At 38.2% G+C, this 12,500-nt stretch overlaps 1 long non-coding RNA gene across 5 annotated transcripts in view; it reads right to left on the reverse strand.

The window, feature by feature from the left end:
- LOC137985275 (uncharacterized) overlaps positions 1-12,500 on the reverse strand; it is a 17,831-nt gene that overhangs the window by 1,592 nt on the left and 3,739 nt on the right. For 2 of the 5 annotated variants that reach the window (XR_011119268.1, XR_011119272.1), the window contains exons 2-5: positions 6,820-6,962; positions 6,086-6,314; positions 3,314-3,568; positions 1-1,120 (exon numbers count right to left, since the gene is read on the reverse strand). The exon at positions 1-1,120 is cut by the window's left edge and continues 1,592 nt beyond it. This is a non-coding gene — a long non-coding RNA (uncharacterized lncRNA). Of the gene's footprint in view, positions 1,121-3,313; positions 3,569-6,085; positions 6,315-6,819; positions 6,963-8,488; positions 8,617-9,877; positions 10,271-12,500 lie in introns of those variants that run through there. The other 3 variants (XR_011119270.1, XR_011119271.1, XR_011119269.1) reach the window with 3 other exon arrangements.

The raw sequence follows: 12,500 nt of genomic DNA on the forward strand, positions 1-12,500 counted from the left end.
AAACACCAATACAAATCAACTGGGGTTGATGAATATTATTATTAAACAGTAGAATTAACTTTTGATACAAACTCCTGCTCAGCTAATTAGTATTCATTAACTTTTGATACAGATCTCTACTGATTAAAATAACAATACTTTGCATTCAATTTAATGTATTCATTTCACAAGCAGGATAAAATATTCGCGTCCGATCTGTATGGACGTTTACAATGGCTCGCCTATCGGCTCGCCATTGTAAAGGCGCATACAGATCTCCCACTCATATTTTATCTACTACTAAATCATCAGTATGTTATAGAATTTAGAGTATCCTTGGAGCACAAACAGTCAGAGTTGGAGTTGAAAGAAAGCTGAAAAAGCTCACAATCCTCAATTGTCAGAGTGAAATGGAAAAATTGAATGGCTGCAGAACTGACAGGTCCATCCATGGCTATGTAAAAAAATTTCAGGAGAGCAAAAGCAGTTTATTGCTGATCAAAATAAAAAGTTTTAGACTCTTCAGTATGTGAATCGATCAATATCGAAAATTTACACTATAGAGTTATCGATAAACAAGAAGTCGCTGGAAAAAAGGCTTAAGTTTCTAAAAGATGTCGCAGAATTTTCCTCCTTTTTCCCTGCATAACAAGTTGTTTGTGGAATAAGAGGAACCCCAAAACCATTTTTCGGTCAAGTCACACAAAAAATTCAATTTCATGGTTATAGACCGAGCACCTTATGCGCATATGCCTACCCAACAGAAACCAAACAAGGGATGCACATTAAGCATTGCCCTTGAGTCTATTACTGCTTTTGAAAACATTTTTACCAAACCAACACTGCAAATGGAAATGCTAAGACCATCACGTTAAAGTAAAACATGACTGGAATGAGGAAAGGAATCCCAGATGTTGGACCTGCCTTAACTTGTTCAGTCTGTAGTCATGTAGAAGTCATTGTAGGGTACTCGTCTCACCCCAGTGGAGCATCACCGATCTCCTTTCTTTGTTTCTTCATCCAGTCATACAAGAGTTTAAAATACTCAGTGATAGCTGAAACATCAACCTCCTTTACTTCCTGTTATCTTCTCCAGAGCATAGGCCCAAGGTTTTCTCTTGACTGCATCTTCAACATGTTACTGGAGTAAAAAAAAAATAGAAAGAAAGGAACTTTATTCAAGTGTCTAGTCATTCTAACGCTGGAGCACTAATTGGGGACACAGTACACTGAAATCAACAAATTGATGCAAATAAAATCAAATGTTGGTTTTTTAGAAGAGTGTAAAACTGGAGTAACCGGAAAAAAACATCTCGGAGAAGAGTAGAGAACCAACAAACTCAACCCACATGTGACGCAGCGTCTGGGAACACATTGGTGAGAGGCGAGTGCTCTCACCACTGAACCTGAGCTCTGACAGGTTTCTGCCTATGATTCCAAGAGTATCATTGAACACATTCTTTTTACTTGATAGAAACACTCATTAAAAACAGTTTTTCCCACTGTCAGCTTAATTTTTTAGCAGTGGGACTTATAAGGAGAGTGCTTTCTGATAGTTACCTTTGTTTGACACCTAACACTATTGTAGCTTGTATCAATAAAGTGTTTATTAGCGACTTTATATATTCTTCCTACCAAACCCCATGCGACAACTCTAACAAACAGGGTCAAATAACCAAAATAAAGTTATAACCTTTATTTGGACGACCTTACTTTGAAAAGAGCATTCACCATCCTTAAACGTACCGTTTTTAAAAAGACAACTAATTGCATAAAGAAATTAACTGATTAGAGTGTAACGTGAAGTGCTAAGTTTGTACCCCATATGAGCGTTGGCCCTACTAATGGAAATGGGCCCACACAAGGACAGAGAAAAACTCTGACCAAGGTGGGAATTGAAGCCACGACCTTCAGGTTAGATCACCGCTGCTCTACCGACTGAGCTACAAGGTCAGATGGGAGCAGGCCGTGAGAACTGAAGATGTTAAAGTCACGGCAATGAACATGTACAAGTACAAGGAAGAATTACATTCTTGCAAACGTTGCCCGTGTAGCAACCTTTGCAAAAATGTAATCCTTCCTTGTACATGTTCATTGCCGTGACTTTAACATCTTCAGTTTCCACGGCCTGCTCCCGTCTGACCTTGTAGCTCAGTCGGTAGAGCAGTGGTGATCTAACCATTGTGTGGGTCCATTTCCATTAGTAGGGCTAATGCTCACATGGTTCATATGGGGTAGAAACTTAACACTTCACACTACACTCTAATCAGTTAATTTCTTTATGCAATTAGTTGTCTTTCTAAAAACTCTGCTCTCTTCTAAATGCTCTTTTTAAAGTAGGGTCGCTCAAATAAAGGTTATAGCTTTATTTTGGTTATGTGACCCTGTTTGTTCGAGCTGTCGCATGGGCTTTTGTATGGAAGAATACACAGAAGTCGCTAATATACTTTATTGATACAAACTACAATCGTGTCTTTAGGTGTCAGATGATGATAACTATCAGAAAGCACTCTCCTTATAAGTCCCACTCTTATAGTAGAATGCGACAAAAGGTAAAGTTTCTGCATACGAGCTAGAAGGCAGTGTGGCTATCAGGCCGGAGCTTATCCCAGTTTCCATGGCATGAAGCGACTTGGAGTATTTCTACTTCCCACTGGATGGGATGCCAGTCCATCGCAGGGCTACCCTCCAACAATAAATTTGTTGCCGGTACCCACTTGGGTGGAGAAAGCTAGGCACCGTGAGAGTAATTAAAGTGTCTTGTCTAAGAACACAACACAATGTTCCCCCGAGTCAAGCACACATTATAACCATGAGGTGGGCTTGCCTCCCACAAAAATTCTTTTTTTGAATATTGTTAAAGTAAAATTACACAACCAAATCATGTATATAAATACAAAGGAAATCAGGAAGAGTAAATTGTCTTAAGTACCCTATTTTTGTTAGAGTCAAAAAACAATAGAATGACTTAGTACGTACATCATCTTTTAATAAAGGACAAAAAATTATAAGTAACCTCAAGATTCTCCTTTTCACGATAATTTAAATATGAATAAATTATTACTATTATTATTATAATTATTTCAATTCAACTAAGTTGACTAATTTTGAGCACTAACTCGAACAATGGAACGCCTTTGCTGCCTTTGCAAAACCTTAAAGGAGTGCGTATGCGCATTTCAGACAACATGGTAAGAAAGTGGACTCCAAAACATGGTCAGCTCCAAGCGAGAAAGAAAATGAATTTTTGAGAAGTTTGGAGCTATTCTTTTTACAAGACAAATACATAAGTGAAAAGTGAAACTAGACGTGTAACCCATTTGAAAATTCTTACCGTTGAGTCAATGATCCTGCCATAAACATGTTGACAGCAAAAAGAGATTAACCAAGTACTTCATGTTCTGCTTGTCCAACACAAGTTAAAAAGCTGGCAAAGAGTTGTTCATTTTAATTGTGGTTTCCCCATGATGTAGCTTCACTGGTTTAACAGGCTTCAAAAAGCACATTCTCTCTGCCGACAGCACTTCCTCCAACCACAGTCAACTCGTCCCAGCTACACTATAATTATGCACATCAGAACACCTTTTCACTGCAAAAGATTATATATTTCAGTAGTTACTATCATGTGCTTTTCCTTATAATAATTTTTCTACATGTATTTAGTTTAGGGTTGGAAGAGACAGGGGCGACGTTAAAATCCCAAATTCAAGGTTAACTTAACCTTGAGGATTTAAAAAAAGCGGACTCCAAAATTAAACATTGTCATCTCCAATCGAAAAAAAATTAATTCCCCTGAAGTTTACACTGGTTCTTCTTAGGCTCTGAAGTTTGACCAGTTTCAAACTTCATCCAACAACTTCCAACAAGTCGAAACAACAAGCCACAACACACAACATGGTGTGCAAACGCTCGCAACATGTTGGCCCCAACAATGTTGCGAGCATTGTGCACGGACCTTTACAAAACAACACGTAAGTTAAAAGCCAAAACTTGAAATATAACCCGTTTGAAAATTCTTACCATTGAGTCAATGATGAGGCATGGCAAAGAGGCTTTATGGTCAAATTTCACGGCTCAGTTCTGTTTTCTTTGTGTCACAAGTCTAAACGGATATTTCTAAACTAAACGATGTTTGAATTTAACCATAGACTCGTAGCCATGTGTGAATATTGATATATCGAACGTGGCCAAAAACATTTCAAAATGGCGACCTTTCCTGCCGGAAACCTCGCTAGAAAGAAGAAGAATGGCCGTTTTCAGAGCACAGCAGTAAAGAGCAAAACAAGAAACCTTTTAGACTCTCGCAAAACAAAAAGTCGAGTGATAGCTTTGATGATGCTAAAGAACATTTCAGTCCAACAGTGAAAGTGAAACCTTGCTATCGGGGAGAAGTGTTGTCGAGGGGTCAAGCTTGGTCTGCTTTCCTAAACGAGGTTGGTCCATCACTCATGGACACAAAATTGTCTCCTTAAGATCACGCACCTGAAGAATATTTGTAGTCAAGTGCCTTTTCAAGACGTGTGCCTGTGCACACAAAACAAACGTTAAATTATTCCTTTTGAGCAATACAATTCACCTGTTTTGTTATTTAAAGAATTACGTCAAAGCTGTGCTTCCTGTTCTGAACCGACAGAACAAACTTGTCCTTGATAGATGAAGTCACAATGATTAAATGAGTAACTTGAGGAAGTTATATCTCGCGAACGAGCTCGGTGACCTATTTATTTAATTGCACATTTCGAGTCACCATAATGTAGGGAATAATCGAGAAACGTTTAAGGAAAATCTTACAACATCTTCTATTACTAAGGAATCACCTTAAGTGTTATTAATGACACAACTGAATTATTTAAGACGGCTGCGCCCAGTAAAGTTGTAAGTGATTCTAATAATTCGTTTTCCTGATGCAAACACTCATTAAAACAGTTTTTCCCATGGCTTAAATTAATTTCGAGTCAATCCTACCATGAACGCGTTTATTGCAACAAGAGATGAACCAAGTACTTCACTGCTGCCTTGATGCTGCCAGTTCTGCTCGTCCGCACAAGTCAAAAAGCACGTAGAGAGTTGCTCATGTAAATTTTTAAGTCCTATGACCTTGCGTCACTGGTTAAGCAATGACAATAGGTGACGTTAACGATATCTTCTCTACACTGAGTCGAAAATACTATATCCAGATGGGGAAAAAGGCTTTTCCCTCTTCCTTATGATTTTTCTACATGTTCTTATTTCAGAGTGGGAAGAGACAAGGCGGTATCAAAATTCCAATAATAAGGTTAAGTTAACCTTAACGTACCCAGGAAGTGTTCTCTAAAACTTCCAAACATTGGTCAGCTCCAAACAATAAGGACATGAATACATCAGAAGTTTCAACTTGTTCTTTTTGTAAGGCAAATACGCGAGTTACCTTCTTGAGGTCAAAACCGAAACTCAAGGTTAATTAACTGGTTTATCAGGCTTTAAAAAGTAACAGGAGACAAGAAGTTTGGAACAAGACACCAGTGAAAGTAATCATGTGGAGAGAGAGAGAGAGAGACCCCCAACGGAACCCAACGGAACACAACTTTAGGGATCTCACTTCCTTAACATAGCGGAAAATGGATTATTACTGGCACGCATGACAAAGCACTTCAAGCAGTGAAAAATGAATTATACTACGCCACGGACGATATTTTCCTTACACTCTTTCACAAATTATCTACCCAAAAAATTCAATCCTCTTTCGAGATTGACGATAAAATAATCTTAAGTAAACAGTCGAAATACCATAACTGGATAGGGAAAACAACTCCTTTATGCCAATTACACTTCCAGTAATTAGAAGTTACTCTAAGTAGTTACCAGTACTAACATGCTTTTCTTTAATAAATTTTTCTACATGTATTTAGTTTAAGGTTGGAAGAGACAGGAGCAACATCAAAATCCCAATAACAAGGTTAAGTTAACCTTGAGGTTTTCAAAAAGTAGACTCCAAAATTAAACATGGTCAGCTCCAAACGAAAAAAAAAGTGAATTCTTCTGAAGTTTAAACTTTTCTCCTTTAATTAACAGAACAATAGTAAGTTAAAAGCTAAACTTGACGTATAACCCATTTGAAAATTCTTACTGTTGAGTCAATGATCCTGCCATGAACATGTTGACAGCAAAAAGAGATGAACCAAGTAATTCACTTCTGCTTGGCCGCACAAGTTAAAAAGCTGACAAAGAGTTGCTCATATTAACTGTGAGTTCCCATGATGTAGTTTCACTGGTTTAGCAGGGTTCAGCAGCACGTCCTCCAACCACAGTCAACTCGTCCCTGCACTGTACACACATCGGAACACCTGATGCTGTTTCTAATAAAAATAATTGATATAATAATAATAATTAAAATAAGTATAATATTTAAGCTAATTAATACACTTGTTTATTTGTCACGCCGCTTGCGTCTTAATTTGGATGCATAGTTCTGGTTTCGATAAAGACGGCAATCAATAATGTAGCCTGCGAGCAGGCTCTCATGGGGGACTAGGGCTGGGGTTGAATGATAATTCAATCTCCCACACAGCCCCAGTCCCTCGGAGAGCCGTGCAAGCATAGTCACGCCTCCCCTCCCCCTCTATCTGCAACCTCGTTCCCAGGGCTTCTCCCTCATGTGGGGGCGGGGCAATAAAAAAACGCCCCTCCCCCACATGAGGGAGAAGCCCTGGGAACGAGGTTGCAGATAGAGGGGGGGGGGAATCGTGACTATGCTTGCACGGCATTATTGATTGCCGTCTTTATCGAAACCAGAACTATGCATCCAAATTAAGACGCAAACAGCGTGACAAACAAACAAGCGCATTGCTTGAAATTACTTACTTGGCGTTTGTATGCTTCGACACACATCCTCAGAAGTGACTGTTGACTAATTGTTGCTAAATTCTCTCTCCAACAGCAGTTCCTCCAACCACAGTCAACTCGTCCCTGCACTGTAAACACATCGATATCGGAACGCCTTTTAACTGCAATGAATGATATATTTCATATTTAAGTTTTTATTTGAATTATTTATGTACATTTTGTATTTTTACTGGGTTGCCGTAGGGCAATCCCAGTCGGAAATTGGGTGGCATTTGTTCGGTATTCTTTTTTTTTTCCGTGTCGGTAAAAGTCTTGCCTGTCACTCCCCTGCTAAGTGGTATCTTTATGCATAGAGCCTTCTGCTCGTATTTTCTTAGGATCGAGAGGGTAGTTGAAATGCGTAGATTTCTCTGGTGGACACAGTAGAATGATAAACTTAACCGGCAATGGCGTCGAAAGTCATGCAACGCGAATGGCGTTTTAATGGATCTTTGAACAAAATATACCCTTATGAAGTTCAATAATGGCAAGTCAATTGGATACTGAACAAGACAGGCGGTGGAATCTTACAAGCGACGAGTAATGGACTTCGACAACAATCTGTCGCCCGTCGAGCCGAAATCAAAGTGAGGTGCATTTCTAATTTTACCAAGTGTGCTGTTATGTAGAACACTGAAACCAAATGGAAAATTCTCTGGTAACTTATGGGTTCAACAAAGACAGAACAAATCGAACACCTTAAGTGAATCTGTGATCAACACTGCACAGTCTTCAGTAAAAACATAATTGGAAATGTGACAGTCAAGAATTATTTGAAAGAAAGCTTGTCGTCTATTTTGTGCTTCATTATTCAAGGAAAAGGTTCTTCATGGAAACGGTTTGATCCTGAACTTTTAATTTGGTGTAATATTGCACATATTTGACACAACTGAGTTTTTTTCTCTTCACGCACGCAATGAAATAGGAAGGGGTTTTTGCCTCTAATAGCAAATATGTTGTTTGTTTCAAAAAATTGTTCGCTGGAAAAGGTGGCTTTTATGAATTCATCATGTTTTATAATATGCGAGCTTAACTGGATAGTTTTTATGGCAATAGTAAAGCATTTTTGTGTCAAAATGAGGTTAGTGTCTTTCTGTTGTGCTAACTTAATTAAATATAAATATACATTCTGCCTCATGAGTTTGTTATTCTCGTTAACCAGGGATGGCCTCGAAAGTCATTGCAACGCGAATGGCGTTTTAGTGCATCTTTTATGTTGCTTGTTTCAATAAAATGTTTCGCTGGAAAAGGATTCTGTGATATTTTCTGCCTTTGTGAATTATAATATCATAATGTGTATTGAATTTTCGAGCTCAAGGTTGAAATGTGATACAGGAGGACATTTTTAGTATTGCTCTGTCAGCAGGAAAGGTTCACAAAAATAAGCAAGTCTGTTGGAAGCGTGCTTGAGTTTCAACAAAATGAGCCGCAAAATCAGCAAAAAATTGTGACGCCGATGAATAATAAAGTAGCTGCTATTTCCAAAATGACGAAATTACCTGGTGATAAATAACCTCGTCTTGGAGAGTAAATTTTTGACTTAGCAGAAACAATGGTCAACCTAAAGGGTTTGGGCGATTGTGATCTTTGTTTTGACTTCGCTCATTTATTGTCAAACTTTAGCACACTTGACAGAAAAAGAACTTACGAAAACCGGGTATCTTGCCATCATTTGACACGGACGCTTCACTGTTTGGCGAGTAAACATGCCGCGGTAACTTAATCATGGCGCCCGCTGAATTCCGGCCATGTCACTTTCGATTTTACGATTTATTTCTGCAGCCAAAATTGAACGTAGCAAAAATCAATTATCAACATGTCAGCCCAAAAGCCAATGTTTCTCACTTCCCATTTATTTTCTTCAATTTTTCTGGGTTCAATACTTTGCTAGTAACCACATGTCTTCTCAGGCTATTTACCCAAGACTTCTACCATGGCACTACAATGATAGACAATACCAAAACAATATCGTGTACTGTCAGAGCTACATATTATGCAAGGATAACTTGAATCTCCTGGAAGACAACACACAGCTCAGTTGACATTTTATATGGAATAAATCGCTGTGTTAATTCACTACCACGCGTAAGCAATGCGTGTCTATTTTTTCCAAAGAGGACAGGAATTTCTTCTTTTTGACAAATAATAGGCCGGTAGCCAGCTTTTTACCTCAGAAAAGGATCTTTTTAGTCGTACGAACATGTGAGGACATGCGAGCCAAAGGGCCTCTGCTAGTATGACTTCTGGGTAACCCCTTAATTAAATGGTTTTAATGACCCCCCAACTTGAAAAAAAGTTGCCTGGGACGGTGCACGAACCACAGGTAACCCATTGTACTATCATGGAGGGTCTAGTTTAATCTAAAAAAAATTGTCTGGGCCCGAAACTAACCTAATACTATGTTTCTAATAACAATAATAATAATTAAAATAATTATACTTATTATAATAATTTGAATTATAATTATACTAATTATGTTAATTATAATAATTATAATAAATTTTTTAAGGGGGGCAGCCTCGTTTCCAGGGCTTCTCCCTCAGAAGGGGGCAGGGCGGTAAAAAAAAAGCCCCGCCCCCAAATGAGGGAGAAGCCCTGGGAACGAGGTTGGAGATAGAGGGGGAGGGGAATCGTGACTATGCTTGCACGGCATTATTGATTGCCGTCTTTATCGAAACCAGAACTATGCATCAAACGGCTTGACAAAAACATGCAAGCGCATTGTTTGAAATTACTTACTTGGCGTTCGTATCCTTTGACATACATCCTCAGAGGTGACTGTTAACTAATTGTTAATTCATTAATCAATTATTGTTAATAAGTAGTTACTTAATAGGTTACATATTACAAAGTTTAAATTCGTAGTAAACGGTCACTTCTGAGGATGTATGTCGAAGCATAGGAAACGTCATGTAAATAATTTCAAACAGTGCGCTTGTTTATACTTTAATTAATGTTTGTCACCGCTGCTTTTTTCCATTATTCTTTGTCTTACACGAAATTAATAGAACTACTCCTCTCAAAATGGATAGGTTACCTTAGTTGTTGTTGTCGGATATGGATAGTTCTCACTGTTCATTTCACTCCGAGGGGTGTTTCGCCTTTAACTGTAACTACTCGGCTTAGTTTGCGGCAAAGAAAGCTTTCATATCTCGGGAGATCTTCGACAAGGAAATAGTCTCCTTTTCTACGATTAACGCGTGGATTTTACGCACTTCTCTTTTATCTCCTCAACAATATTTACGTTCTGTAGGAAATGTCTTCGGCAGTTGGTTCCCCTTCCCCATCTGCGTCCACGACCTCTTGTACTTGTTGTTTGCATCTTTGGCCGCTCTGCGCCTTTTACTCGATGTTGCATTGAGACTAACTTCTCTGACAGCTACGAGCTGAGGTATCGTTATTTCGCTGTTCGTGTTTTCCTCGTACTTCATCTTTTTGTCTTGTTAGTCTTAATTCTTCCTCATTGTCGTCTTGTGATGTTTCCTTTCTTCGTATTAAGCGTGATCCCATGACCAGTCGTTTGTCCACATGCGCTTGCAGAGATCGTCTCTTTTTAGTGGCTTCACTTGCAGAAGTTTTGCCCGACCACGAACCATGCAAGTAGTTAACGACGGTTTCGTGAGAGCTAATTCGCATAAGCAGCTAATTTGAGATCTCTTCAACAACGACACTTTATGGCTGATGTTACTTTTTATACAAGGTTTAAATGGTTATCTGAACTTGGAAATTACTAATTATTAGTGATCATCACATTCTTAAAAGGTTATCACTGTTTGAACTAAGGAAAAATTTGCAAAGGCGTCCAATTTTAAATTTTCATATTTCAATACAAATGGTGGAACTTTGGCAGAATAGTTTACCTTTCAATGTTCGTTCCAGCAGCAACCTTATTTCATTTAAACGAAAAATCAGGAAATTCCAAAGTTAATGGCGAACTCATGTAACTACTCAGAAGTTTGCCTTTATTTAGCTGTTTGATTTTATTTACCTCAAGTTTCATTAGTAGATTTATAGCATTTTGTTTATTTGTGGTGGTTCGCCCAGTATGGACTCTATCACTCTTTTATGTTTCCTCCAATGGCTTGATCTTCTACATTTGTTTGCCTTGTTCTAGTTTTTCCTGTCAATACTTTTTACAATATGTATTTATTTATTTCAATATTTATTTTAAAGTATTATATTTGTTTTAGTCTCTGTTTTGTAAAATAATATAGAAAATAAAGAGTCTACAACGCACAATACTAAATGATTTTGGCTTTAAAATGTTTAAGACTTTTGAGCGAAAGCCTCAACAACGGGAAGAACAAGGACTTGGACAGTGTGTCATCTGGGTGAGCTTGGCTTTCATGCTTTCATGCTTTCGCCCAGTTGAGCGACTGTAGTCGAATCATCGTTGCACTTAGTTTAACGTGTGGGTTTTTACAAGTGAATTGGACTTTAAATCCTTCCTCCTATTATAGTAAGTGTCCCTTAGAACTACACCCTTATGAAACTGTATTATCGTTTAAAGATGTTTATCTTTTCCTGGTGAGGTACCCTTTTCAATTAGCACCCACACTATGATCACATCGCCCAGTGTTGAAAAGTTAGAATGCGAGAATATAATCACCTGAACAATTGTACCAAAAGAAGTTTTCCTCTAAACAAATTTCCTGTAATATTACCAAGTTATCAAACGTTATTTCGTCCTCCACTCTTACCAAGAAATTACTTTAAATCACAGGTACTTTTGTTTACCATCATATATATATATTTTTTTCCCGCAAAAAAGCGTTTGCACTGGAAATAAATGAATTTCATAATCGCTATTTTTTTGCTTCAAATTACCCGGGTGCCACCATCTTGAATAATTGTGACAATTAATGTTACTAATAAGTGTTATTAACGACACAACTGAATTATTTAAGACGGCTGCGCCCAGTATATTTCAAAGTTGTAAGCGATTCTACTAGTAATAATTCATACAAGCTAACTGTCCCGGATTATCCGGGAGTCTCCCGGATATGGAACGAATCTCCCGGTTTCCCATACGGGTCATTAAATCTCCCCGATAAAAATGACTCTGAACCTTTTACAGACGTTTCTCCATTCTAGACTCAAATTGCATCCCCAAGTTTTAAAAAAATTCGATTTTTTTGAACTCGTTTCATTGTTTCTTAATGCACTTCTTCATCTCTGAGTTCCAAACATGTTTTAATAGAACTAAACAAAATGACTTCCTTTAGCTATCATAGCCATATAACCGATTGTTTGATTGGATCTCCGATTAACCAATAAAAATTCTTGACGTAAGTACCCCGTTTTCCCGCAAATTCACAATGGTGGCAGAATATTCTGCCTACTGGGGGACGGGTGGGTGCGTTTAAAGGGGGGGAGAGGAGGGGAGGGGGAGTGGGTAGGTTAAGGGAGGGGTAAGGAGACCAGCTGGAAAAAATCTCCAGATTTTAGATTTCCATAGGTTGGCATCTTTTATAATTCGTTTTCTCAGATGCAAACACTCGTTAAAAAAGTTTTCCCGAAGCTTAAATTTATTTCTCGTAGCAATGGAGAATCTCCGGGCCTGAAAGGAAAAGCAGTGGAACCTATAAGAAAAGTGCTTTCTGATAGTTAACTTCTGACACTTAAGGACCCGATTGTACTACGTATCAAATAAGGTATTT

The sequence above is a fragment of the Montipora foliosa genome, chromosome 14 (genome assembly GCF_036669935.1).
Source record: "Montipora foliosa isolate CH-2021 chromosome 14, ASM3666993v2, whole genome shotgun sequence".
NCBI classification, from domain to species: domain Eukaryota; kingdom Metazoa; phylum Cnidaria; class Anthozoa; order Scleractinia; family Acroporidae; genus Montipora; species Montipora foliosa.